Raw genomic sequence first — 27894 nt, 5'->3', positions numbered from 1 at the left:
CAAAAAGATCACATTGGCCCAAAATGATTCCTTGTTTCTACAATTCCTTTAACCACTTGCCGACTGCCGTCAGTAGATTTACTGCGGCGGTCAGCCCCTCACAGGCAAAGCGACATAGTACTGTGAGGCTCTGGGGAGCGAGCGCACGCCTCCGAATGCGCGCTCCTGATCCCGCTCGGTCACAGACCCCCCGCGCGTGTGCCCGGCGGACCCGATGTCCGCCGGGCACTCGTGATCGTCCGTGACACCGGGAGAAAGGCAGGCGGCTAGTGTAAACAAAGCCGCCTGTCATTCTCCCCTGTGTAAAAATTCTCCCCTGTGTACTATGTAGGACCGTTGATCACTGTTCTTACACAACTAGCCACAGCTAATCACAGTAAGAATCACGCCCCTAGGGACACACTTAACCCCTCCCTCTCAAAAAAAGTTAACCCCTTCACTGCCAGTGTCATTTTTACAGTAACAGTGCATATGTATAGCACTGATTACTGTAGTAATGTCACTGGTAACCCCAAAAGTGTCAAAAATGTCAGTCAAGGGTCCGATCTGTCCGCCGCAATGTCGCAGTCCCGCAAAAAAAAAATCGCAGATCGCCGCCATTACGCGTTAAATAAAAACAACAAAAAATGACAAAAATCTTTCCCTTAGTTAGTAAACGCAATAACTTTTGCGCAAACCAATCAAAATACGCTTTTTGCTATTTTTTTTACCTAAAATATGTAGCATAAAACAAATTGGCCTAAAATGTTAAAAAATTTAGATTTTTAAATTTTTTTTGGGGAATTTCATATAAAAAAATGTGAAAAATATTGTTATTTTTGCAAAATTGACGCTCTTTTTTTGTTTATAGCGCATGATCAAAAAAAAATCGCACAGGTGATCAAATACCCACCAAAAGAAAGCTCTGTTTGTGGGAAAAAAAGGACGTCAAATTCGTTTAGGTACAGTGTCGCACGACCGCGCAATTGTCCGTCAAAGTCACGCAGTGCCGAATCGCAAAATAGGTCAGGAAGGGGGTAAAATCTTCCGGGGTTTAAGTGGCTAATGTCAACATTTTGCTTTAAGAACAATCACTACTTCCAGGGGCTTTTCTATAAAAATGTTTGGGCCCCATTTTGAAATGTATACAAAGGTCCTGAAAAGAAGTTCTTGTTTTTGACAGCACCTATAACACACAGATGCTTGACACATAACAGGCTTATGAATGGGAAAGCCTTCACTAGCCAATAGGCTTATAATAATAATAATGACATATTCATTGGTGCAATGAATGGGAAAGCATTCCAGAAGCATAACATCAAAATATAAGTAATAAATACCATTTACAAGGATAATAATTTGCTGCTTGCTCTTGCAATTTGAAATGTGTTGGAAAGGTGGAGTTGGGTTTCACATCATGCACAGTTGTTCTAAAGAATGCATGCAAAATGTTTAAACAATAATGCCGTATCCTTCACCTTTTCCATGTGCCCATTCCTTTTAATGCGTTCTCTATTTCTCTCCTTTATTTCAGCGTGCTGATCCTGACACTTCCAAACTGGGTTGTATATTCCTGTGCTAGGATGACAATGTCCTTGAGCGGCTCCCTATGCAGTAGCAGCATTATCCCCCTAGCAATCTGTATTCCTATTGCATGCTGATGCACAGTGATTCAGCATGTTCATCATACGAGCCCACACCGTCTACCCCCAGTGATTGACAGTGGCTGGGAAAGAGAGAGGCTTGGCGGCACCCCACAAGCATGTAAATATGTCCAAATCACTTTTATACAAAAGCCCGGCGCCCGCTGAGCAAATTGCACCCGTGACTTTGTTTTACCTCTTTAGACTGCGGTCTGTAGAGCTGAAGATGTTAAAGCTTTTCAAACCTCATATTCCTGATATGTAGCGGCTGTAACATGTACTTGTAAGAGAAAGTATCCTATTCTCTTTGTATTGCTTCCTTTATGTAAAATCCCTGGTGTTCCTGCCAGTCCCTTGCTTTCCTATTAAAAACTGACCACACTAAGCAAGAGAGCACAACATGGTCAGTTATTTAGTTGTGCTGGGAACTCAGTGTACTCTCCTCCGATGATCACACTTGTGCTGACACGCCCCACTGCACAGCCATTCACTGGGAAGCTCAGTGTGCTGCTGCCTCTCCTCCCTCCAGCTACTATGCAAGTTAGAATAGAGGGAATGTGATCAGTTATAAAAAAGGGAAAAAGGTATTTATAATTTTTTTTTTTATAGCAATACAAGAAAGTTTTGCCTTTCGTTTCTATTTTAAACTGAATGGGTTGTTTTACAAGGTGATCATTTACAATCACTTTAAAGCGCATCTAAACTAAAAGTCGATTTCAGACTTCTCTATTCTTAGGGTGACAATGCTACAGTGATTTCATTGAAGAATGAACAGCGTTGTCACCCTATTACAGAAAGAGAAAGATCAAAGGATCTACTTATGAGGGTCTCTGAGAAACAAATAATGCTGTGTTAATGCTATTGACAGACTACATTGTATATGTAATTTCTGATTTTGCCCAAAGTTTAACCACTTTAGAACCGCTCACAGTAATACTACTGCGGCAGAGTGGTTCGTTATCGTCCAGCGACGTAGTATTAACGTCGTTGGACACTCCCCCTTCTGGGCAGCGCTTGCGCGCCGCCAGAGGCGCGCTCCTGCTGTTTTCATTCACAGCGGGAGTCGGGCCAGGGGAGGAGCAGCGGCGATCGCTGCTGCTCTTACCCGATCGTCGGGGATCGAGTCTGGAGATCCGCCCGCTGTGTGTAAACACAAGCGGGCGGATCTCCATAGTGACAGGGAGTGACAGATCGGACTGTTCAGCATAGCTGGACATCCGATCTGTCCATGACTCACACAGTCACCTCCCCCCCTACACGTCAGTAAGCACCAGGCATACATTAACCCCTCCCTCTCCAATAAAATTAACCCCTTCCCTGCCAGTGTCATTTTTACAGTAACAGTGCATATATATAGCACTGATTACTGCAGTAATGTCACTGGTACCCCCAAAAGTGTCAAAAATGTCAGTCAAGGGTCCGATCTGTCCGCCGCAATGTCGCAGTCCCGCAAAAAAAATCACAGATCGCCGCCATTACCCGTTAAAAAAAAAACACCAAAAATGACAGAAATCTTTCCCTTTGTTAGTAAACGCAATAACTTTTGCGCAAACCAATCAAAATACGCTTATTGCGATTTTTTTTACCAAACATATGTAGCATAAAACAAATTGGCCAAAAATTTTTTAAAAAATTGGTTTTTACATCTTTTTTGGGGGGAATTTCATATAAAAAAATGTTAAAAATATTGTTATTTTTTCAAAATAAACGCTCTTTTTTTGTTTATAGCGCAAAAAGTAAAAATCGCACAGGTGATCAAATACCACCAAAAGAAAGCTCTGTTTGTGGGAAAAAAAGGACGTAAATTTCGTTTGGGTACGGCGTTGCACGACCGCGCAATTGTCAGTTGAAGTCGCACAGCGCCGAATCGCAAAAAGTGGCCTGGACGGAAGACAGCAAAATCCTCCGGTGGTAAAGTGGTTAATCAGGGATGCTAGTCATATTCCCTGACACAGAGGTGGTCACTAGTAGTAGCGTTTACTATTACCTATGTAGAATACAGTAAGCAAAATATGGGAACAGCAAGCAGGTAAAACAAAAAGTAATATCAACCATAGGTGACCAGAGGTTGACCAGAGAGTCATGTCAACCATAAGTGACCAGAAGTTGACCAGAGAGTCATGTCAACCATAGATGACCAAAGAGTCATGTCAACCATAGGTGACCAGAGAGTCATGTCAACCATAGGTGACCAGAGAGTCATGTCAACCATAGGTGACCAAAGAGTCATGTCAACCATAGGTGACCAGAGAGTCATGTCAACCATAGGTGACCAGAGAGTCATGTCAACCATAGGTGACCAAAGAGTCATGTCTACCATAGGTGACCAATGAGTCATGTCAACCATAGGTGACCAGAGAGTCATGTCAACCATAGGTGACCAAAGAGTCATGTCAACCATAGGTGACCAAAGAGTCATGTCAACCATAGGTGACCAGAGAGTCATGTCAACCATAGGTGACCAAAGAGTCATGTCAAACATAGGTGACCAAAGAGTCATGTCAACCATAGGTGACCAAAGAGTCATGTCAACCATAGGTGACCAGAGAGTCATGTCAACCATAGGTGACCAGAGAGTCATGTCAACCATAGGTGACCAAAGAGTCATGTCAACCATAGGTGACCAATGAGTCATGTCAACCATAGGTGACCAGAGAGTCATGTCAACCATAGGTGACCAAAGAGTCATGTCAACCATAGGTGACCAAAGAGTCATGTCAACCATAGGTGACCAGAGAGTCATGTCAACCATAGGTGACCAGAGAGTCATGTCAACCATAGGTGACCAGAGGTTGACCACAGGTGGCCGACCATAGGATTATTGTTACCATAGGTGATCAAAATAAGCTGTACAAAACAAACAGAACAAAAATTGAAATTTTCTGTTAAGCACAATGTTCGGCTTTTTAGAAACGTGTCTATTGCTTCTTAGTGCATTTCATAATCCCTCAGGAACTAATCTTTATATTGTCATTGATTCCAGGAAAACAAGCCTCATGGGATCAGCACAATCTCCTACAAGTGCTATGAGGACTGAAGAAGGAAAGACAGCAGGAAGATAGACAGGAATGAATCTCAGGGGATTAGAGGAATCAGAGAACACAGACAGAGATCACCTGGGAATACGGAATTAAAACCTTGCTCCAAAGTGCCCCTGGGGTAAAGTAAAGGCTGTCAGCAGGACAGGCGGCAGCAGTTATGGTCCTGAATATGCTCTATATAAGAAATTTACTTTGAACTCCTATTTAGAAAAACTAAATATAAAGATTCACCTTACACTATGCAATTATTTAGGCATCATGGTGATTAAACTCTCATTTGCTGGCTTCTTATATTCCTTAAACACTCCATTGGCATCCATATTTGCCAGTTCTGTTCTGATATGGAGGCCATATCTCCAGAAGGATATAGATACTCTAGAGAGAGTTCAGAGAAGAGCTACTAAACTAGTACATGGATTGCAGGAATAAACTTACCAGGAAAGGTTAAAGGACCTTAACATGTATAGCTTGGAAGAAAGAAGAGACAGAGGGGATATGATAGAAACTTTTAAATACATAAAGGGAATTAACTCGGTAAAGGAGGAGAGCATTTTTAAAAGAAGAAAAACTACCACAAGAGGACACAGTTTTAAATTAGAGGGGCAAAGGTTTAAAAGTAATATGAGGAAGTATTACTTTACTGAGAGAGTAGTGGATGCATGGAATAACCTTCCTGCAGAAGTGGTAGCTGCAAATACAGTGAAGGAGTTTAAGCATGCATGGGATAGGCATAAGGCTATCCTTCATACAAGATAGGGCCAGGGACTATTCATAGGATTCAGATATATTGGGCAGACTAGATGGGCCAAATGGTTCTTATCTGTCGACACATTCTATGTTTCTATGTTCAGCTGCATGGCTGTTAAAAAGTCAGTTGATGGTGTCACGCTCCCAGGCATGCGTTCTCAAGGTATAAACTCACCAGAATAAACTGGGGAGTCCAACTAAAAGAATGAGACCTTCATTATGGCCATTTGCAAGGGGGTGGAGGGAGGATAACTGCAAGGAAATCTTTACAAGATTTCCTCGGAGTCAAGTAATTTAAAGCTGATCTTTAGCTTTTAAATGGTGCCCCTGCAATTCCCCCACAATGTCTTTCCAGTACACAAAAAAAAAAAAATGCATTAAACATACACTGTATACTGTTTATGCAGTGGGTCCTTCCCTCCGAGTTGTAGTGCAGGCAGCCTCTGGATGTGTGATTAAGAGGTGGTGTACCCCTGAGCCATGTGGTCATGTAGTGTTAACACTGGCACTAGGGGAAACCCAAAATTGAACTGTTGTGCCCTTCGCTGTGGACTTCAGACGCCATCTTGGGAAAGCCTGTGTCCAGTTATGTTAAAGAGTTCTCAAGCCATTTCAGGACACAGATGTGCTTTAAATAGCATGATCTGTGTCACCAAGGAGCCCTGGAATGGAAGTTCAAGTTAGGGACAGGAACCTGTTTGGCAGGGACAGATAAGGATTGGATGCTGTTTTGTTCCACTGGCGGAACGGATGGGGAATGAGGAAGATCAGGTATATCCGAGTTCAGTTGGATAACTCAGTGAACAAGGAGTGCCATCCAGCAGAAAGTTCAGAAAGCAGCATTGTTCCTCTTCCATGAAAAATAACTTTGTTCAAGGAGCCATTTCAGAGTAACTGTAAGTAGTTGGTAGGATTTGGAACCTAGGGAGGTATCTTCTCCTGTAGCGGGCAGTCCTTACTCCTAAACTGAAAGGCTTGCATTTATTGATGTCTGAGCATCGTTCAGAGAACTGGTACTCTGAGCTCAGGCTGCATGATGACGCCACCCCAGGGTACGGGCCTATGAAAGCCTGGGCTTACACACAAGTGGGTCGAAAAACTCTGGCTGTCATTCAATCCGGAAGACTGAGGACCTCTAGTGGTGGAAAGGAATTACTATGACCAGCAGCTCAGATTTAGTATTCTAGCTGTTTTACTGGTTTTTACCTTATTTTGTTTATTCAAAACGTGAGTTCTGCTTTAAATGACTGCTATTTAGCCATGGCTACATCATTCATTTTGTTTGGATAGGCCTTTGGGACAATGAAGAGTAACGCTGACCATACAATTTTTATTTTCAAAATGATTTTCATATGGTTTGAGGGGTCGAAACAATGAGTTTTTGCCTTAGAAAATTTGAAGAAGCAGAATAAAATGTTTTTTCGAGCAAACAAAATTTTAACTGTGAGTGTAATTTTTAGTTTGAAAACAAATTGTACATATTGTAATGTGTATGTTCCAAGCAAAAACAAACCTGTTTAATACATGTGAGATTCCATTTAAATAGAAGGACTGGCCAAAATTTTAATGGGTTTTAAACAAAACAAGCCAACTCATCTAATGCTCTTAAGTGGTTTTTCAGAAATTCCACCAATGTATGGCCAGCTTTAGATACAACTGAAATCTGTTGCAGAATTGATGGTAATCACCATGCAGATGGGCAAATCTCTTGTCTTTCTTCTAAATCAATAGATCTGTTTGTGCATAGCCAGCTTTAGCTAATACATGGTTCCAACACCATAACCACTCATTATTAGATGCTAAAGAGCAAGCTCTACATCCTCAGCTAATACATGGTTCCGACACCATAACCACGCATTATTAGATGCTATAGAGTAAGCTCTAGATCCTCAGCTTTTTCATGGTTCTAACACAGGGGTGGGGAACCTATGGTCCGCGGGCCGTATGCGGCTCGCAAAGTCATCTGATCTGGCCCCCTGTGCTAGGGTGACCAGACATCCCCGGACTGAGGACACTGTCCCCGCTTTGCATGGCTGATCCTGGGCGGGGGCGCCCAGGGCCAGCCCTACCATTGGGCTGCCTCCGGAGGGGAAGGGGAGGGCGAGTGCCTCCTGATTACAAAGAGCAGGGTTCTTCTCCTTACCCGGCGCGGCCGCTGTCATACGAAGTCACGCCTCCTACCTATGATAGACAGCACAGTGGTGATGTCTATCATAGGAGTCGGTCCAGGAGGCGTGACTTTGTATGAGAGCGCACACGCCGGGTAAAGAGAAGAAACCTGCTCTTTGTAATCAGGAGGCGCTCTAATTCCCGGGCACTAATCACTCTGCATTAAGGGGGGCACTAAGATCCAGCCAGAGCCAGCAGTACCCACAATAGAATCAGCAGTACCCACATCAGTACCAGCCAGAGTCAGCAGCACCCACAGCAGTACCAGCCAGCAGTACATACAGCACAGTACCAGCCAGCAGTACACACAGCAATATTAGCCAGCAGTACCAGCCTGAGCCAGCAGTAGCCACCGCAGTACCAGCCAGCAGTACCTACAGCACAGTACCAGCCTGAGTCAGCAGTACCAGCCAGCACTACCCACAGCACAGTACCAGTCTGAGCCAGCAGTACCAGCCAGCAGTACCCACAGCACAGTACCAGCCTGAGCCAGCAGTACCCACAGCATTACCAGCCAGCAGTACATACAGCACAGTACCAGCCAGCAGTACACACAGCAATATTAGCCAGCAGTACCAGCCTGAGCCAGCAGCACCCACAGCAGTACCAGCCAGCAGTACATACAGCACAGTACCAGCCAGCAGTACACACAGCAATATTAGCCAGCAGTACCAGCCTGAGCCAGCAGTAGCCACCGCAGTACCAGCCAGCAGTACCTACAGCACAGTACCAGCCTGAGTCAGCAGTACCAGCCAGCACTACCCACAGCACAGTACCAGTCTGAGCCAGCAGTACCCACAGCACAGTACCAGCCTGAGCCAGCAGTACCCACAGCATTACCAGCCAGCAGCTCTTTTCAAAACTTACCACCACAAAGAGTTGACTGCTCTCCAGACTGACCGACGCAAACCTGGAAAACCAGTTGCTAGTAGCAACATCATCAATACCAGCTAACATCACACACCTCACCAAAGAGAAGCAGTTGCAGCCATCACATTAGGGGTGAGTTAATTAAATGCTTGACCAAATATAATAGGCACATTTTTAAGTTGATGATTTTGTACGGCCCCCGAATGATTTTATAAATACCCAAATGGCCCTTGCCAGAAAAAAAGTTCCCCACCCCTGTTCTAACACCATAGTCACGCCTTATTAGACGCTATAGAGCAAGTTCTGCATCCTCAGCTAATACATAGTTCAACGCCATAACCACATATCATTAGATCCTACAGAGCAAACTCTGCATCCTCAGCTAATGCATGGTGTTAACACCATAACCACACATTATTAGAAGCTACAGAGTAAGCTCTGCACCCTCAGCTAATACATGGTTCCAGCACCATAACCACGCATTACTAGATGCTACAGAGAAAACTCTGCATCCTCAGCTAATACATGGTTCCAACACCATAACCACACATTATTAGATGCTAGAGTAAGCTCTAGATCCTCAGCTAATACATGATTCCAACACCATAACCACGCATTATTGGATGCAACAGAGCAAGCTCTGAATCCTCAGCTAATACATGGTTCCAACTCCATAACCACGCATTATTAGATGCTACAGAGTAAGCTCTGAATCCTCAACTAATACATGGTTCCAACACCATAACTACGCATTATTAGATGCTACAGATTAAGCTCTGAATCCTCAACTAATACATGATTCCAACACCATAACCACGCATTATTAGATGCTACAGAGCAAGCTCTGAATCCTCAACTAATACATGGTTCCAGCACCATAACCACACATTATTAGATGCTACAGAGCAAGCTCTGAATCCTCAACTAATACATGGTTCCAGCGCCATAACCACACATTATTAGATGCTACAGAGCAAGCTCTGAATCCTCAACTAATACATGGTTCCAGCACCATAACCACACATTATTAGATGCTACAGAGTAAGCTCTGAATCCTCAGCTAATACATGATTCCAACACCATAACCACGCATTATAAGATGGGACAGAGCAAGCTCTGGATCCTCAGCTAATACGTGGTTCCAACACCATAACCACGCATTATTAGATGCTACAGAGCAAGCTCTGAATCCTCAACTAATACATGGTTCCAGCACCATAACCACACATTATTAGATGCTACAAAGCAAGCTCTGGAACCTTAGCTAATACATAGTTCCAACACCATAACCACGCATTATTAGATGCTACAGAGCAAGTTCTGGATCCTCAGCTAATACATGGTCCCAGCACCATAACCACACAATACTAGATGCTACAGAGCAAGCTCTGGATCCTCAGTTAAAACATGGTTCCGACACCCTAACTATGCATTATTAGATGCTACAGAGAGAGCAACCCCTGATCCTCAGCTATTGCATGGTTCCAACACCCTAACTATGCATTATTAGATGCTTCAGAGCAAGCTCTGGCTCCTCAGCTAATACATGGTTCCAGCACCATAACCACGCATTATTAGATGCTACAGAGCAAGGTCTAGATGTTCAGCTCATACATGGTTGCAACACCATAACTATGCATTATTAAATGCTTGTAAGCCAGCAAAAACAGAGCAAGCTCTGGATCCCCTGTTATACCAGAACTACAAGTTTCAGTATAGCCAGGCATTCTGAGACTTGTATTTCCACTGGAGCTAGAGAGCAGAAACCAGTACAAGGTAATCTGTACATCATAAAACAGATTAGACATAACGTGTGCGTATGTTTATACCTATGTTCCTTCCTATCCCATTCCTTATCCTCTACTCTCATTTATACATTTTATAGACAAATTTGCAATGAGGACAGACTATAAAGGTCTCATTTCTGATCATGGTTTCCAGACACATACAGCCTAAACGGAGTTAAAACTTTACTCTTAGTCTAAGACTGCCATTAACTTGAATCAGTTAGTATTTTACAGTCTGAGCTAATCCTCTGTAACGTGGCAAAGAAAGAATTCATTACTAGATATGTTTTATAAGGTTCACTTATATCTTATATTATATTTAATAAAAAAGACACTGATCACTTGTTATGTCTATTAGGAACCAAATAAAAATTAGCATTCAGTAGTACACATTAGTAATGTCAGCTAAATCATATCCTCTTAGCTCTCGGTTCACTTAATAAAACCCAATTCGTGACTGTGGCCAACTCAACGTTCTCAGGCAGCTGTTGAACTACAAGCCTCAGCATGTCCTCTTGGAACATGGTAAATCCTCAGCTTTCCTGTTAAGTCCTATCATACATGAACTAGACTTCACCTAACGTATTGCGATTAGGAGTTAAATTTTAGTTAACAAGTCGTTGGTATTAGACCTTCATGCATATACGTGTGTCCAATCATGTCAGCTTAGGAAACACTCCTTCTGATAACACACACTCGCTCGTACACATAAGCAAAGCACACGTTCATTCACACGGCTGGCTAGGTTACGTATCTACAGGGGGTCTCATGAGCGAACGACAGTGACAAGTTCCTACCTGTACCAGTGACCAGTACAGAGATCCTGGGGGGGCTCTTCACCAAGCAGAGAACTGGCAATTCCTGTTTATCCTCCTCTCTTTATCTACCTGTCTTGATTTACATGGGCACTCCTCTCAGGTGACATCACCTGGAAACCCTTCACCCGCCCTCTTAAAATATGAATCAGAGGCATCCTATTGAGTAGCCGGGCCCGGTGCTATGTTGTCTCTGTGTTTTAAGACATTAGGGCCAGGGATGTCTTCTACAGTGTTGGTGTGGACACATGATGTGGGGCACCATGTCCACTAAGAAGGTTGGATGTTCTGCATGAAGAGTCTGCCGTACAAAAGACGTCACAGATGTAGTTGTCTTCTATATACATATTTTACACTCCCTACTGAAGCTGCGTGAACTCTTGGACTGTATCCAGTGCTCATGAACAATCCTTTCCTCCTCCTCCTCCTCCTCTGTCTGTTGGAAGGGAATTAGCAGCCAAGCCTCATGTTTAGTAAGGGGGGAGTTGGGGGGGGGGGGGTCCAGGCTATGTGACAGACAACACATGCACCTACTGTACACGTACATCATGCTGCTGTTCAACAGACCTGCTGACCTTTGTGGGTCCTTGGGCTTAACCAAAACATATCATAGCCTGGTGTAAACTGAGGTCATGCTATCCCGTGGATAATGCTAGTGGATAATGCTAACACTCAGCATCATGCGTTACAGATGGAGCGATTATAAAGCACCATCTCACCTTTCTGAAAATATGACAACAGAAGAAAAAAGCTTGAAAGCAGATTTCAAAGACACAAATCAATGCAGCTCTGTAATCATTATTACAAGCATTTTTTAAGTACATGAATTTGACCTGGCTATCAGCCTATTGCAGTCTCCGTACAGCAGGGCTGGAGTGTGAGAGAAAGAAACAGCACAAGGAGCCAATCAGTTCACGTGCTGAAAAGAAGCATGCTGATAGGAGGAGAAAGCAGAGTGACAGAGAGATGACTCCTCCAAAACAATAAGGTGTTAACACCCTTCTCCTGCGCTTGGAATCCAAGCCCCCCGACCACACTCCCCACGGGACTCACAACTGGCGTCTCAGATGGCTAAGGTCTTGCTGCCCAAAACGGACTGGGGTAGTCCACCGATACTAGAGGCAAAGAAAAACAAAGAAAGGGCGCACCGACCTAGTGCATTATCCTCATTAACAGGCTTTATTCATGCAACATTTGAAAATGGCTACTCACAAACATAGGTGAAAATAGATCATATCGAGCTCAGTTGCTCAAATGTCAGGAATGTCCTGACATTTGAGCAACTGAGCTCGATATGATCTATTTACACCTATGTTTGTGAGTAGCCATTTTTAAATGTTGCATGAATAAAGCCTGTTAATGAGGATAATGCGCTAGGTCGGTGCGCCCTTTCTTTATTTTTCTTTGCCTCTGACAGAGAGATGAGCAAAGGAAATTAATCAGCGCAATTAATCAATATAAAGTGTCTTAGTGCTACAACACAATTCTGAATAATATGTGCAAATATAGCAAAACAACTAGGCTATTGTGCGATATACAGCAGCTATATCAAAAAACGTTCTCACTCAAAAGTATAATAGACAATATATATACAGTATATATAAAGATACAGCGCTATATAAAATATTCAATAAAGTGACAATGTGCTAGAAATAATACAACAATTATCTTCAAAGTGCATGTAAAAGTGTGAATAAAGTGCAGTCCATAATAAAGGTGCAATTATAATACAGTCCAATCCAACAATGTGCCAAGTATAGATTGGTAATATAAGGTGCTTGATAGGTGTCTCAGGGAATGTGCTCATACACCACCACCAATTAGCCCATCACTGTGTGGTGTCTTCTTTTACTGTCCACTTACAGGTCATAACCTGGGCTCAGAGCAAGAAGATTGAATGATGCTTGCTATCAGACTGAGGACATCTATCAGCATAAAAGAGTACTGCATGGGAAATATCTGGACTAAAGGTGAATATTGTAGCAAAGCTCTGCTTTGAACATTATTATATATCTTAAAACGGAGTTCCACCTAAAACAAAAAAAAAATACATAAAAATACCCCTGGGGCAGTCAGGGCTAGTACATTCCACAATGGCTAGCCTCTGAACTGTCCCAGGTTGCACTTACCGTTTAGAAGAAATACTTACCTTGAAAATGTATTGTCCAGCGCTGCCATCTCAGGTGTGGGCAGCTTGAAGCCAGTGCGATCCTCTTCTGTGTCCTCTTCCGTCTTCTTCGATCCCACGATGCACTGCACCGGCCCCGCCGTCACTTCCGGGGCTGCAGCGTCATCCCTGCACAGCTTCTGGGCATGCCAGCAGAAGATTTAAATTGCTGAATAGCCCCTCGATCACTTCTGCAGGTGCCTAAGGGAGCCACCCCCCTAACGCCGCCTTTTCCTGAGCTCTGCCCTTCCGATCTTGGACCCTGGAAGCGATGGCTTCCCAGAACAGAGAGATAGGAACTGACATTGTTCCTCTCTCTCTCTGTGACACCAGAAACAATAAAAGACCCCAGATCTCTCCATAAAGAGGACCTGTCATGGCCCATGCTGTCACAAGGGATGTTGTTCTTCCTTTGTGATAGCAATAATGTTAATCCGAAAAATAAATAAAAAAGTGTAAAAAAAGTTTTGTATAAAATAAATAATAATAATAATAAAAAAAAATAAAAATTAAAGTGCCCCCGTACCCCCCATGCTTCCGAGCAAATGCGAATGCATATGTAAATGGTGATCGAACTTCGTATGGCGAACTTCAGAGTGAGAAGAATAATTCTAGCACCAGACCTCCTGTTTATCTCTAAACTGGTAACCTGTAAAGGTGCTTAAAGGGTTGCCTATGGAGAATTGTAAGCACTGAGGTTTGCTGCCATTCAACGGGCGGATGCAATTTTAAAGCATGACATGTTAGGTATCTTTTTACTTGGTGTATCATATTTTATATTCTACAAAAAATAGGTTTTGTATGTATATATATATATATATAAAATAAATAAAGTGTATTTTTTCCAAAAATATTGCGTTTAAAAAAACGCGGCTCAAATACTGTGACATAAAAAATTGCAACACCCATCATTTTATTCTATTCTATTATTTTATTCATGTTATTTTAAAAAAAAAAAATGTATATATATATAAAATTTTTGGGAGTTCTAAGTAGTTTTCTTGCAAAAAATGTTTACATGTAGGGGCGAAGTGTCAGAATTGGCCCGGATGGCAGGTGGTTAAAGCTGAACTTTACCCATAACAGCTTTGATAAAAAATAATGTTCTTCAGAAAGGAACATACTTTCCACATTAATATTTATGCTACCGACATTAGTGTGTGCTGTAAATTACTTTCAGCATTGCTCGTTTCATTTGGAGGCTGCCATTTTGCTGAAGCCCAGAGCCCCTGAACAGCAGTAAATCATAAAGCAGAACTAAACCCATTGATTTAACGGTTTCAAAAAACAGATACATTACTGGAATGACGGGATTGCTAACTATGACATTTGTTTGTGTCCTCAACCAAACCGTCAAACCATCAAATCGCTGGTGTCATAACTGATCACATGTGCAGCACCATGGCAGTTGCAGATCAAACAGAAGCAGCTTCCTTGGCTGTAAAGGATAGGAGGGTTTAACCACTTGCCGACTGCCGCACGACTATTTACGTCGGCAGTCAGCCCCTCACAGGCAAAGCGACGTAGGGCTACGTCGCTAGCCTGTAAGGGTTTTGGGAGCGAGCGCGTGCTGCCGGATGCGCGCTCCCGCTTGGTCACGGACCCCCCCCGCGCGTGTGCCCGCGATCGTCCGTGACAGCGGGAGAAAGTCAGGCGACTAGTGTAAACAAAGCCGCCTGTCAGTCTCCCCTGTGTAAGAATGGTGATCAAACGGTTCTTGTAGGACCGTTGATCATTGTTCCTACAACTCAAGCCACAGCCAATCACAGTTAGAAACACGCCCCTAGGGACACACTTAACCCCTCCCTCTCCAATACAGTTAACTCCTTCACTGCCAGTGTCATTTTTACAGTAACAGTGCATATGTATAGCACTGATTACTGTAGTAATGTCACTGGTAGCCCCAAAAGTGTCAAAAATGTCAGTCAAGGGTCCGATCTGTCCGCCGCAATGTCGCAGTCCCGCAAAAAAAAAAATCGCAGATCGCCGCCATTACGCGTTAAAAAAAAAACAACAAAAATTACAAAAATCTTTCCCTTAGTTAGTAAACGCAATAACTAGTTAGTAAACGCAATAACTTTTGCGCAAACCAATCAAAATACACTTTTTGCGATTTTTTTACCAAACATATGGTAAAAAAAAAATTGGCCTAAAATGTTATAAAATGTTTATTTTTACATTTTTTGGGGGGGAATTTCATATAAAAAAATATGAAAAATATTGTTATTTTTGCACAATTGACGCTTTTTTTTGTTTATAGCGCATGATCAAAAAATCGCACAGGTGATCAAATACCACCAAAAGAAAGCTCTGTTTGTGGGGAAAAAAGGACGCCAAATTCGTTTAGGTACAGCGTCGCACAACCGCGCAATTGTCCATTAAAGTCACGCAGTGCCGAATCGCAAAATAGGCCCTGGTCAGGAAGGGGGTAAAATCTTCCGGGGCTTAAGTGGTTAATTGTGCTTTAAATCTGTCCACAGATCGGCCTCTACAAATTCGGCAGTGCCTAAAAATAGAGAGCAACTGAGCATGTGCAGAGCAAGGTGAAACAGTGTATTACAGGATTTTAAACAGTATAAACATTTATTTTTAATTTTTTACGTAGCTATACCTGCAAAAGGGGCCAGCCTGAAGTTATTCAGCAGGACTTAATTTTCTGAGTATAGTTACACTTTAGCTGTAAGGCTACATGCACACGGGCAAAAAAATACCACTTTATTTTATTTTTTTTATGTCTTAACACAGCTCAGAATAGCCAATATGTCCATTATTTTTATATCTATTATACAGGATGTTTATAGCGCCAACCGTTTGCACAGCGCTTTACAACATACAACAGACAGTACAGTTACATTACTATTCAATCAATACGGAAGGAATCAGAGGGCCCTGCTCGTTAGAGCTTACAATCTAGGACCATACAAAATTTAGCGTTCATATTCATACTTTAGGCACCGTTCACACCAGAACGCGGTGCGGGAAGCCCGTGTTTCCACACTGTGCTCAAAACGCACTGCCGTTGCGATCTGCAGCAGGTGTAAAGGTTAAGTTAAGGACGCCTCAGAGGCAGGTGGCAAATGCAGTGCGTTTGCCTGCACCAGATCACATGGTATAGAAGTACCAATCAATCCGGTTGCAAGGCAAGCACTACTTTTGATGCGATGCAGTGCAATTTGAGCCCGTTCAGAATGAATCAAACTGCACTGAACCGCATGTGAATCACACGGGTCTCTTTGTATGAACTGGCCCTTAGAGCAGCATTTATGAGCATAACAAAATGCCCCAAACCTGGGTTCAGAGAGAAGTAAACATGCATTTTTTATGCATATGTGTCCATAAATGCACATACACTATAATACAAAAAGTATTGGGCCACTTGTCTTTACACGTACATGAACCTTAATGGCATCCCAGTCTTAGTCCGTAGGGTTCAATATTGAGTTGGCCCCCTCTCTGCAGCTAGAACATCTTCAACTCTTCTGGGAAGGCTGTCCACAAGGTTTAAGAGTGTGTCTATGGGAATGTTTGACCATTCTTCCAGAAGTGCATTTGTGAGGTCAGGCACTGATGTTGGACGAGAAGGCCTGGCTCGCAGCCTCCTCTCTGATTCATCCCAAACGTGTTTTATTGAATACAGGTTAAGACTTTGCAGGCCAGTCAAGTTCCTCCACCCCAAACTCGCTCATTCATGTCTTTATAGACCTTGATTTGTGCACTGGTCCAAATCATTTGGTGGAGGGGGAATTATGGTGTGGGGTTGTTTTTCAGGGGTTGGGCTTGGCCCCTTAGTTCCATTGAAGGGAACTCCTAAGGCGTCAGCACACCAAGACATTTTGTGGGAACAGTTTGGGGATGACCCCTTCCTGTTCCAACATGACTGGGTTGATCAAAGGGTTAAATATGATCCTAGGGAGTGCTTTCTAACTGTGGTGGGGGTGCTTTAACTGGGGGAAGACAGAGATCCGTGTTCCTGCTTAGCAGAAACACAAGATCTCCATCTTCCCCCTCCCACAGAATGCTAATCTGCCTTGTTTACATAGGCAGATCGCTGTTCTGCCTCTTCTGAGAACAATCGCGGGGTGCCAGCGAACATCGGGTCTGCCGGACCTGCTGTGTCCAAGCACAAAGCATGATCCATAAAGACATGGCTGAAATTGTTCGGGTTAGAATGGCCTGTACAGAGTCCTGACCTTAACCCGACAGAACACCTTTAGGATGAATTAGAGCAGAGACTGCGAGCCAGGCCTTCTCTTTCACATCAATGCCTGACCTCACATATGCCCTTCTGGAAGAATGGTCAAACATTCCCATAGACACACTCCTAAACCTTGTGGACAGCCTTCCCAGAAGAGTTGAAGCTGTTATAGCTGCACAGGGTGGGCCAACTCAATATTGAACCCTACGGACTAAGACTGGGATGCCATTAAAGTTCATGTGCGTGTAAAGGCAGGCGTCCCAATACTTTTGGTAATATAGTGTTTTTCTATACGCATGTTTGTGTGTCATGTTAGCCTAGTGGCTTGAACAAATTAACGTTCTAGCCAACAGAATGACATTACACACAGCCACCTTACGCACATGACCGTGCCTAAAATTGCGCATCAAAGCATCTAAACACACTCCAGATCCAGCATTGTTTATGCTCACAGGATGAAACAGCGATGAGTAGTAGCAGTAGGTCTCAGGTGTGCCAACAGCATCTGTCTCAAGGGGCTGAATGTCGCCTAGCCGGTGCGTATCTAAGTGGGGAGGTTGAAAAGCGTGTCCCTGTACTTTCCCTACTGGTCTGGATCTTCTCCCTTACATTAGGCACGGTCTCTGACAAATGGGTGACCTGTCCCTACTCTAGCCACACCTAAAATGTGTGCCAAGTCCGGGAGCCATGGTCTTAAATAGGTTCAGCCTGGCCCAAGATGGCCACCAGAGCCACATGGGGCACCAGCATCCAATTGGATAACTGCCTCCTGTTACCCAGGAAACCATAAAGAAACTAAGTTCCTCTTGACTGGGCGCCACCTGCAGTGGAGAAAGCAGACTGCACCTGCCTACACGAGGATCCGAATGCAGAGCCTAATCAGCCTTCTGAATGAACCCTAAAGTGTAAACATACATTTTTTCTTTTTTGCCTTCTGTAACTGGTTTGAAAGATTTCTCTTCACCCTGTCCTAGCCTCGCAACAGTGAGTAAATGGAAAGGTCCTCAAAGAGTGGGAAATGCCCTCTTAGGTAACCGGTTGCCGACCAGTACATATACTGCAGCGGTCAGCCCCGGCCAGGCAAAGTGACGTACCGGTACGTCACTTGCCTGTTACTAGTTTGTGAGCCAATAGTGGGCGCCCCGCCCCAGCTTGTTCCCTTTGAAGTCAGTGCGTGTGACCGGCGGTCCCGATGTCCGCCGGTCACTCGGCGATCGTCGGTGGAGAGGAAAAAAGGCAGGCGGCTAATGTAAACAAGCCGCCTGTCATTCTCCCCTGTGTAGGAATAATGATCATACGGTTCTACTATATAGGACCGTTGATCACTGTTCCTACACCAGTAGCCATGTCCAATCACAGTTAGAAGCACGCCCCTAGGACACACTTAACCCCTCCTTCCCCAATAAAGTTAACCCCTTCTCTGCCAGTGTCATTTTGCAGTAACAGTGCATATATATAGCACTGATTACTGTAGTAATGTCACTGGTAACCCCAAAAGTGTCAAAAATGTCAGTCAAGGGTCCGATCTGTCCACCGCAATGTCGCAGTACCGCAAAAAAAAGCGCAGATCGCCGCCATTACGCGTTTAGAAAAAAAACACCAAAAATGACAAAAATCTTTCCCTTTCTTAGTAAACGCGATAACTTTTGCGCAAACCAATCAAAATACGCTTTTTGCGATTTTTTTTACCAAACATATGTAGCATAAAACAAATTGGCCTAAAATGTTAAAAAATTTAGATTTTTACATTTTTTTTGGGGGAATTTCATATAAAAAAATGTGAAAAATATTGTTATTTTTGCAAAATGTACGCTCTTTTTTTTGTTTATAGCGCAAAAAGTAAAAATCACACAAGTGATCAAATACCACCAAAAGAAAGCTCTGTTTGTGGGAAAAAAAGGACGCCAAATTCGTTTAGGTACAGCGTCGCACGACCGCGCACTTGTCCGTTAAAGTCACGCAGTGCCAAATCGCAAAAAATCCCCCTGGTCAGGAAGGGGGTAAAATCTTCCGGGGCTTAAGTGGATAAGAAGATATCTTCTCTGTACCTTTTCTGGTGAAACTGGACAATTTCCAGTCACTTTCTGTTGTAGTAACTGGTCACCAGGACAAACGGAGAGGGTGAATTTTTCAAGTAATGACACAAACTCTACAATGCAAAGGGAAGCAATAAAGTCCTCCACAGTGATCGTCGAGATTTACAGTGATAGCAATCCTACAAGGGAACCACAAATTCAGTGGCAGTAGGGTACAGGCAGCCTCTTGCATATTAGTAACAAAGGATGCTGTGCGGTTCGACTGCCTGCCTCCTAGCAATTGATGACATCCTTTGTTGGTAGGATGCTTAAAGTGGAGTTCCGGCCTCAAATACCTTTTTAACTAAAAATACCCCTATAATACTAATCCATCACCCTTTACAGAACCGCTATTCTCATACTTACAAGGTGTACAGTATTGGATTTTAGTCAAAATCTTACTTTTAAAAATGCTGTCTGGGCGTGGCCATCTTGGATGTGGGCATCTGAAGCCGCAATGTAATCTGCTATGTCCTTCTTCCTGATTCCAGGGAGTGGTCTAGGATTTCTTCCTGATTCCAGCCTCCTGGGAGTGATGACAAACAGCTCCCAGAATGCAATGCAAAGGCAGAAGTGATGTCGCTGGCAGTGGCCACAGAGGGGGGAGGAGGAGAAAGTACAATCAAAAATGCCCTGAAAATAAGGTAAGGGACCCCCGAAAAAAATTGAAAATGCCCAATTGTTGATCAGCATAGCGAGCACTCCAGGAATCACTAAAGTTGCAAAATAGGCCGGAACTCCGCTTTAACCATTGACCGCCGGAAAATTGACCCCCCTTCATAACCAGGCAATTTTTTGTGATGCGGCACTGCGTTACTTTAACTGACAATTGTGCAGTCACGCAATGCTGTACCCAAAATAAATTTTTATGTTTTTTTCCCCATAAATAGAGCTTTCTTTTGGTGGTATTTGATCACCTCTGCGATTTTTATTTTTTTGCACTATAAACAAAAAAAGAGCGACAAATTTGACAAAAAAACTATATTTTTTACTTTCCGCTATGAAACACATCCAATAAATTTTTTTTAAAAATCACATTTCTTCATAAATTTAGGCCATAATGTATTCTGCTACATTCTTTTTGTTAAAAAAAAAATCCCAATAAGTGTATATTGATTGGTTTGGTATCGCAGTCTACAAACTATGGGATATTTTTATTTACTTTTATTGTTTTTTTTTTTTTTGTTTTTTTTTTAGGAGTAATAGTGGGGATCGCCGACTTTTAGCAGGACTGCAGAATTGGGGCAGACATTCTGACACTGACGGACACTTTTTGGGGACCAGTGACACTAATACATTTGTCAGTGCTAAAAAAATATGCACTGTCACTGTACTAATGGCACTGGCTGGGAAGGGGGTTAAACATCAGGGGCGATCAAAGGGTTAACTGTGTGCCTAACCAGTGTTTATGTGTACTGTGTGAGGTGCTTTTACTAAGGGAAGAGATGGAATTGATTCCATGCTTTGCAGGAACACAACTGTTATCCCTCCCCTCCTGTCAGAAAGGTGGTCTGCCTTGTTTACATAGGCAGATCGCCGTTCTGCCCCTCTGCCTAATGATCGGTGGGTGCCAGTGGACATTGGGTACCGCACACGCCGCTGCTCGGCTTTCGCTGCTAAAAAGAGTAGGATCACGTATATATACGTGATCTGGCACACAGGTGCCACCCTGTAGCAGTAAAACTGCTATAGGGCGGACCTTAACCATTTCTAGACAGGAAGATTTCCCCCCTTAATGACCAGTCCTTTTTTTTGCGATTCGGCACTGCGTTACTTTAACGGACAATCGTGCAACGCTGTACCCAAATAAAATTGATGTCCTTTTTTTTCCCACAAATTAAGCTTTCTTTTGGTGGTATTTGATCACCTGTGCAATTTTTATTTTTTGCGCTATAAACAAAAAAAGAGCGACAATTTTCAGTGCTTACGTTACTGTCGGGGCTAAATGAAACTAGCATTTTTAACACAGCACTTCAGTGGACATGAGTAGTGTTGAGCGAACACGGACTGTATTATTCGTGTTCGTACCGAATAATTGGATTTTTTGTACCCGAACACGGACACGGACACTTTACTGTATGTTCGGGTAAAAATCCATGTTCGGTCGTTTTATTTCCGGGTTTTGCATGCTTTGGCGCTCTTTTCATGGCGGGCTTTCAACAGCCAATCAACAATCGTTTAACTGGTGTGCCTTAAGCCATCCCAGCCATGCCTGCAAATGTCTCAGTAGCTGTGATTGGCCGTCTGAAGCATGTGACCAAGTCTTTATAAGTTCCAGGCAGCCGCAGCGTCTTCATTCTGCTGCTTAGATCAGGGACAGAGCACACATCAACGTGCTGGCTGCTGATTAGGGAAAGACAGGCAGGAAAAAAACATTTGTGTCCGGATAGAATTGAGGGACAGGTCGGAGTGTTTAGGCAGGGTGAGTTGTAGGCATTTTAGGGATAGAGTCTGCTGAATTATAGGGTCAATGTCTTCTACAAACTACAATCGATATTGCTGTGTGGGGGGTGAGGTCTGCACTCAATCCTGATCTACGATCTCTTCTCAATCCTGTTAGGGAGAGGCTGCTGCTGAATTTTAGGGTCAGAGTGTTCTACAAACTACAATCGATATTGCTGTGTGGGGTCTGCACTTAGTCCCAATCTACGATCTCTTCTCAATCCTGTTAGGGAGAGGCTGCTGCTGAATTTTAGGGAAACTGTGTTCTACAAACTACAATCGATATTGCTGTGTGGTGTGGGATAGGAGATAGGCAGGTGTCAGTGATCCACATCCATTTTTATGTGTGTGAGCTGCAGTGAACACAATCTTTTTGGGCTGCAGTGAACACAATCTTTTTGGGGTGCAGTGAACAACGTAATTTTTGGGGTGCAGTGAACAAAATCTTTTTGGGGTGCAGTGAACAAAATCCTTTTTGGGGTGCAGTGAACAACATCCTTTTTGGGGTGCAGTGAACACAATCTTTTTGGGGTGCAGTGAACAAAATCCTTTGTGGGGTGCAGTGAACACAATCTTTGTGGGGTGCAGTGAACACAATCTTTTTGGGGTGCAGTGAACAACATCCTTTTTGGGGTGCAGTGAACACAATCTTTGTGGGGTGCAGTGAACACAATCTTTTTGGGGTGCAGTGAACAAAATCCTTTTTGGGGTGCAGTGAACACAATCTTTGTGGGGTGCAGTGAACACAATCTTTGTGGGGTGGAGTGAACAAAATCCTTTTTGGGGTGCAGTGAACAACATCCTTTTTGGGGTGCAGTGAACACAATCTTTTTGGGGTGCAGTGAACACAATCTTTTTGGGGTGCAGTGAACAAAATCCTTTGTGGGGTGCAGTGAACACAATCTTTGTGGGGTACAGTGAACAGAATCTTTGTGGGGTGCAGTGAACACAATCTTTGGGGGGTACAGTGAACACAATCTTTTTGGGGTGCAGTGAACAAAATCCTTTTTGGGGTGCAGTGAACACAATCTTTGTGAGGTGCAGTGAACACAATCTTTTTGGGGTGGAGTGAACAAAATCCTTTTTGGGGTGCAGTGAACAACATCCTTTTTGGGGTGCAGTGAACAAAATCCTTTTTGGGGTGCAGTGAACACAATCTTTTTGGGGTGCAGTGAACAAAATCCTTTGTGGGGTGCAGTGAACACAATCTTTTTGGGGTGCAGTGAACAAAATCCTTTTTGGGGTGCAGTGAACAACATCTTTTGGGGTGCAGTGAACAAAATCCTTTTTGGGGTGCAGTGAACACAATCTTTTTGGGGTGCAGTGAACAAAATCCTTTGTGGGGTGCAGTGAACACAATCTTTGTGGGGTACAGTGAACAGAATCTTTGTGGGGTGCAGTGAACACAATCTTTGGGGAGTACAGTGAACACAATATTTTTGGGGTGCAGTGAACAAAATCCTTTTAGGGTGAAGTGAACACAATCTTTGTGGGGTGCAGTGAACAAAATCCTTTTTGAGGTGCAGTGAACACAATCTTTGTGGGGTGCAGTGAACACAATCTTTGTGGGGTACAGTGAACACAATCTCATACTTCTGAAGATTTGAGGGTGCTGCCTGTTCCATACTCCTCCTCCTACTGCTCAACCATCCTTTTAGGGGTACAAACAATAGTAATTGGGGCCTAGTGTGGTGGTTTACGTGTGAGATACATACACTTTCTTTTTGATCATATTTTCTATTCCGCTATTCAATTAAAACCTTTGGGGATCAATTAAATTGCGTGATAGTCTGTGCCGGTACGTGTGAGATCCACCTTTCCAAGTTTTTGGGGTTCATCTCATACTTCTGAAGATTTGAGGGTGCTGCCTGTTCCATACTCCTCCTCCTACTGCTCAACCATCCTTTTAGGGGTACAAACAATAGTAATTGGGGCCTAGTGTGGTGGTGTACGTGTGAGATACATACACTTTCTTTTTGATCATATTTTCTATTCCGCTATTCAATTAAATCCTTTGGGGATCAATTAAATTGCGTGATAGTCTGTGTCGGTACGTGTGAGATCCACCTTTCCAAGTTTTTGGGGTTCATCTCATACTTCTGAAGATTTGAGGGTGCTGCCTGTTCCATACTCCTCCTCCTACTTCTCAACCATCCTTTTAGGGGTACAAACAATAGTAATTGGGGCCTAGTGTGGTGGTGTACGTGTGAGATACATACACTTTCTTTTTGATCATATTTTCTATTCCGCTATTCAATTAAAACCTTTGGGGATCAATTAAATTGCGTGATAGTCTGTGTCGGTACGTGTGAGATCCACCTTTCCAAGTTTTTGGGGTTCATCTCATACTTCTGAAGATTTGAGGGTGCTGCCTGTTCCATACTCCTCCTCCTACTCCTCAACCATCCTTTTAGGGGTACAAACAATAGTAATTGGGGCCTAGTGTGGTGGTGTACGTGTGAGATACATACACTTTCTTTTTGATCATATTTTCTATTCCGCTATTCAATTAAAACCTTTGGGGATCAATTAAATTGCGTGATAGTCTGTGTCAGTACGTGTGAGATCCACCTTTCCAAGTTTTTGGGGTTCATCTCATACTTCTGAAGATTTGAGGGTGCTGCCTGTTCCATACTCCTCCTCCTACTCCTCAACCATCCTTTTAGGGGTACAAACAATAGTAATTGGGGCCTAGTGTGGTGGTGTACGTGTGAGATACATACACTTTCTTTTTGATCATATTTTCTATTCCGCTATTCAATTAAAACCTTTGGGGATCAATTAAATTGCGTGATAGTCTGTGTCGGTACGTGTGAGATCCACCTTTCCAAGTTTTTGGGGTTCATCTCATACTTCTGAAGATTTGAGGGTGCTGCCTGTTCCATACTCCTCCTCCTACTGCTCAACCATCCTTTTAGGGGTACAAACAATAGTAATTGGGGCCTAGTGTGGTGGTGTACGTGTGAGATACATACACTTTCTTTTTGATCATATTTTCTATTCCGCTATTCAATTAAAACCTTTGGGGATCAATTAAATTGCGTGATAGTCTGTGTCGGTACGTGTGAGATCCACCTTTCCAAGTTTTTGGGGTTCATCTCATACTTCTGAAGATTTGAGGGTGCTGCCTGTTCCATACTCCTCCTCCTACTGCTCAACCATCCTTTTAGGGGTACAAACAATAGTAATTGGGGCCTAGTGTGGTGGTGTACGTGTGAGATACATACACTTTCTTTTTGATCATATTTTCTATTCCGCTATTCAATTAAAACCTTTGGGGATCAATTAAATTGCGTGATAGTCTGTGTCGGTACGTGTGAGATCCACCTTTCCAAGTTTTTGGGGTTCATCTCATACTTCTGAAGATTTGAGGGTGCTGCCTGTTCCATACTCCTCCTCCTACTCCTCAACCATCCTTTTAGGGGTACAAACAATAGTAATTGGGGCCTAGTGTGGTGGTGTACGTGTGAGATACATACACTTTCTTTTTGATCATATTTTCTATTCCGCTATTCAATTAAAACCTTTGGGGATCAATTAAATTGCGTGATAGTCTGTGTCGGTACGTGTGAGATCCACCTTTCCAAGTTTTTGGGGTTCATCTCATACTTCTGAAGATTTGAGGGTGCTGCCTGTTCCATACTCCTCCTCCTACTCCTCAACCATCCTTTTAGGGGTACAAACAATAGTAATTGGGGCCTAGTGTGGTGGTGTACGTGTGAGATACATACACTTTCTTTTTGATCATATTTTCTATTCCGCTATTCAATTAAAACCTTTGGGGATCAATTAAATTGCGTGATAGTCTGTGTCGGTACGTGTGAGATCCACCTTTCCAAGTTTTTGGGGTTCATCTCATACTTCTGAAGATTTGAGGGTGCTGCCTGTTCCATACTCCTCCTCCTACTCCTCAACCATCCTTTTAGGGGTACAAACAATAGTAATTGGGGCCTAGTGTGGTGGTGTACGTGTGAGATACATACACTTTCTTTTTGATCATATTTTCTATTCCGCTATTCAATTAAAACCTTTGGGGATCAATTAAATTGCGTGATAGTCTGTGTCGGTACGTGTGAGATCCACCTTTCCAAGTTTTTGGGGTTCATCTCATACTTCTGAAGATTTGAGGGTGCTGCCTGTTCCATACTCCTCCTCCTACTGCTCAACCATCCTTTTAGGGGTACAAACAATAGTAATTGGGGCCTAGTGTGGTGGTGTACGTGTGAGATACATACACTTTCTTTTTGATCATATTTTCTATTCCGCTATTCAATTAAAACCTTTGGGGATCAATTAAATTGCGTGATAGTCTGTGTCGGTACGTGTGAGATCCACCTTTCCAAGTTTTTGGGGTTCATCTCATACTTCTGAAGATTTGAGGGTGCTGCCTGTTCCATACTCCTCCTCCTACTCCTCAACCATCCTTTTAGGGGTACAAACAATAGTAATTGGGGCCTAGTGTGGTGGTGTACGTGTGAGATACATACACTTTCTTTTTGATCATATTTTCTATTCCGCTATTCAATTAAAACCTTTGGGGATCAATTAAATTGCGTGATAGTCTGTGTCGGTACGTGTGAGATCCACCTTTCCAAGTTTTTGGGGTTCATCTCATACTTCTGAAGATTTGAGGGTGCTGCCTGTTCCATACTCCTCCTCCTACTCCTCAACCATCCTTTTAGGGGTACAAACAATAGTAATTGGGGCCTAGTGTGGTCGTGTACGTGTGAGATACATACACTTTCTTTTTGATCATATTTTCTATTCCGCTATTCAATTAAAACCTTTGGGGATCAATTAAATTGCGTGATAGTCTGTGTCGGTACGTGTGAGATCCACCTTTCCAAGTTTTTGGGGTTCATCTCATACTTCTGAAGATTTGAGGGTGCTGCCTGTTCCATACTCCTCCTCCTACTGCTCAACCATCCTTTTAGGGGTACAAACAATAGTAATTGGGGCCTAGTGTGGTGGTGTACGTGTGAGATACATACACTTTCTTTTTGATCATATTTTCTATTCCGCTATTCAATTAAAACCTTTGGGGATCAATTAAATTGCGTGATAGTCTGTGTCGGTACGTGTGAGATCCACCTTTCCAAGTTTTTGGGGTTCATCTCATACTTCTGAAGATTTGAGGGTGCTGCCTGTTCCATACTCCTCCTCCTACTCCTCAACCATCCTTTTAGGGGTACAAACAATAGTAATTGGGGCCTAGTGTGGTGGTGTACGTGTGAGATACATACACTTTCTTTTTGATCATATTTTCTATTCCGCTATTCAATTAAAACCTTTGGGGATCAATTAAATTGCGTGATAGTCTGTGTCGGTACGTGTGAGATCCACCTTTCCAAGTTTTTGGGGTTCATCTCATACTTCTGAAGATTTGAGGGTGCTGCCTGTTCCATACTCCTCCTCCTACTCCTCAACCATCCTTTTAGGGGTACAAACAATAGTAATTGGGGCCTAGTGTGGTGGTGTACGTGTGAGATACATACACTTTCTTTTTGATCATATTTTCTATTCCGCTATTCAATTAAAACCTTTGGGGATCAATTAAATTGCGTGATAGTCTGTGTCGGTACGTGTGAGGTCCACCTTTCCAAGTTTTTGGGGTTCATCTCATACTTCTGAAGATTTGAGGGTGCTGCCTGTTCCATACTCCTCCTCCTACTGCTCAACCATCCTTTTAGGGGTACAAACAATAGTAATTGGGGCCTAGTGTGGTGGTGTACGTGTGAGATACATACACTTTCTTTTTGATCATATTTTCTATTCCGCTATTCAATTAAAACCTTTGGGGATCAATTAAATTGCGTGATAGTCTGTGTCGGTACGTGTGAGATCCACCTTTCCAAGTTTTTGGGGTTCATCTCATACTTCTGAAGATTTGAGGGTGCTGCCTGTTCCATACTCCTCCTCCTACTGCTCAACCATCCTTTTAGGGGTACAAACAATAGTAATTGG

The 27894-nt window shown here is 43.1% G+C and overlaps 1 protein-coding gene across 2 annotated transcripts in view; it reads right to left on the bottom strand.

Moving 5' to 3' along the window:
• GRB7 (growth factor receptor bound protein 7) overlaps window positions 1-27894 on the bottom strand; it is a 297736-nt gene that overhangs the window by 196461 nt on the left and 73381 nt on the right. The window contains exon 1 of one of the 2 annotated variants that reach the window (XM_082271984.1): window positions 11034-11151. The exons of the other annotated variant lie outside the window; for it this stretch is intronic. The gene's annotated coding sequence lies outside the window, so the exon portion shown is untranslated. Of the gene's footprint in view, window positions 1-11033; window positions 11152-27894 lie in introns of those variants that run through there. 2 annotated transcript variants of the gene reach the window in all.

This window comes from Pelophylax lessonae (genome assembly GCF_965119305.1).
Source record: "Pelophylax lessonae genome assembly, chromosome: 11".
NCBI lineage: Eukaryota > Metazoa > Chordata > Amphibia > Anura > Ranidae > Pelophylax > Pelophylax lessonae.
The sequence above is the reverse complement of the archived record's forward strand: the minus strand, read 5'-3'. Positions and strand labels throughout refer to the sequence as shown.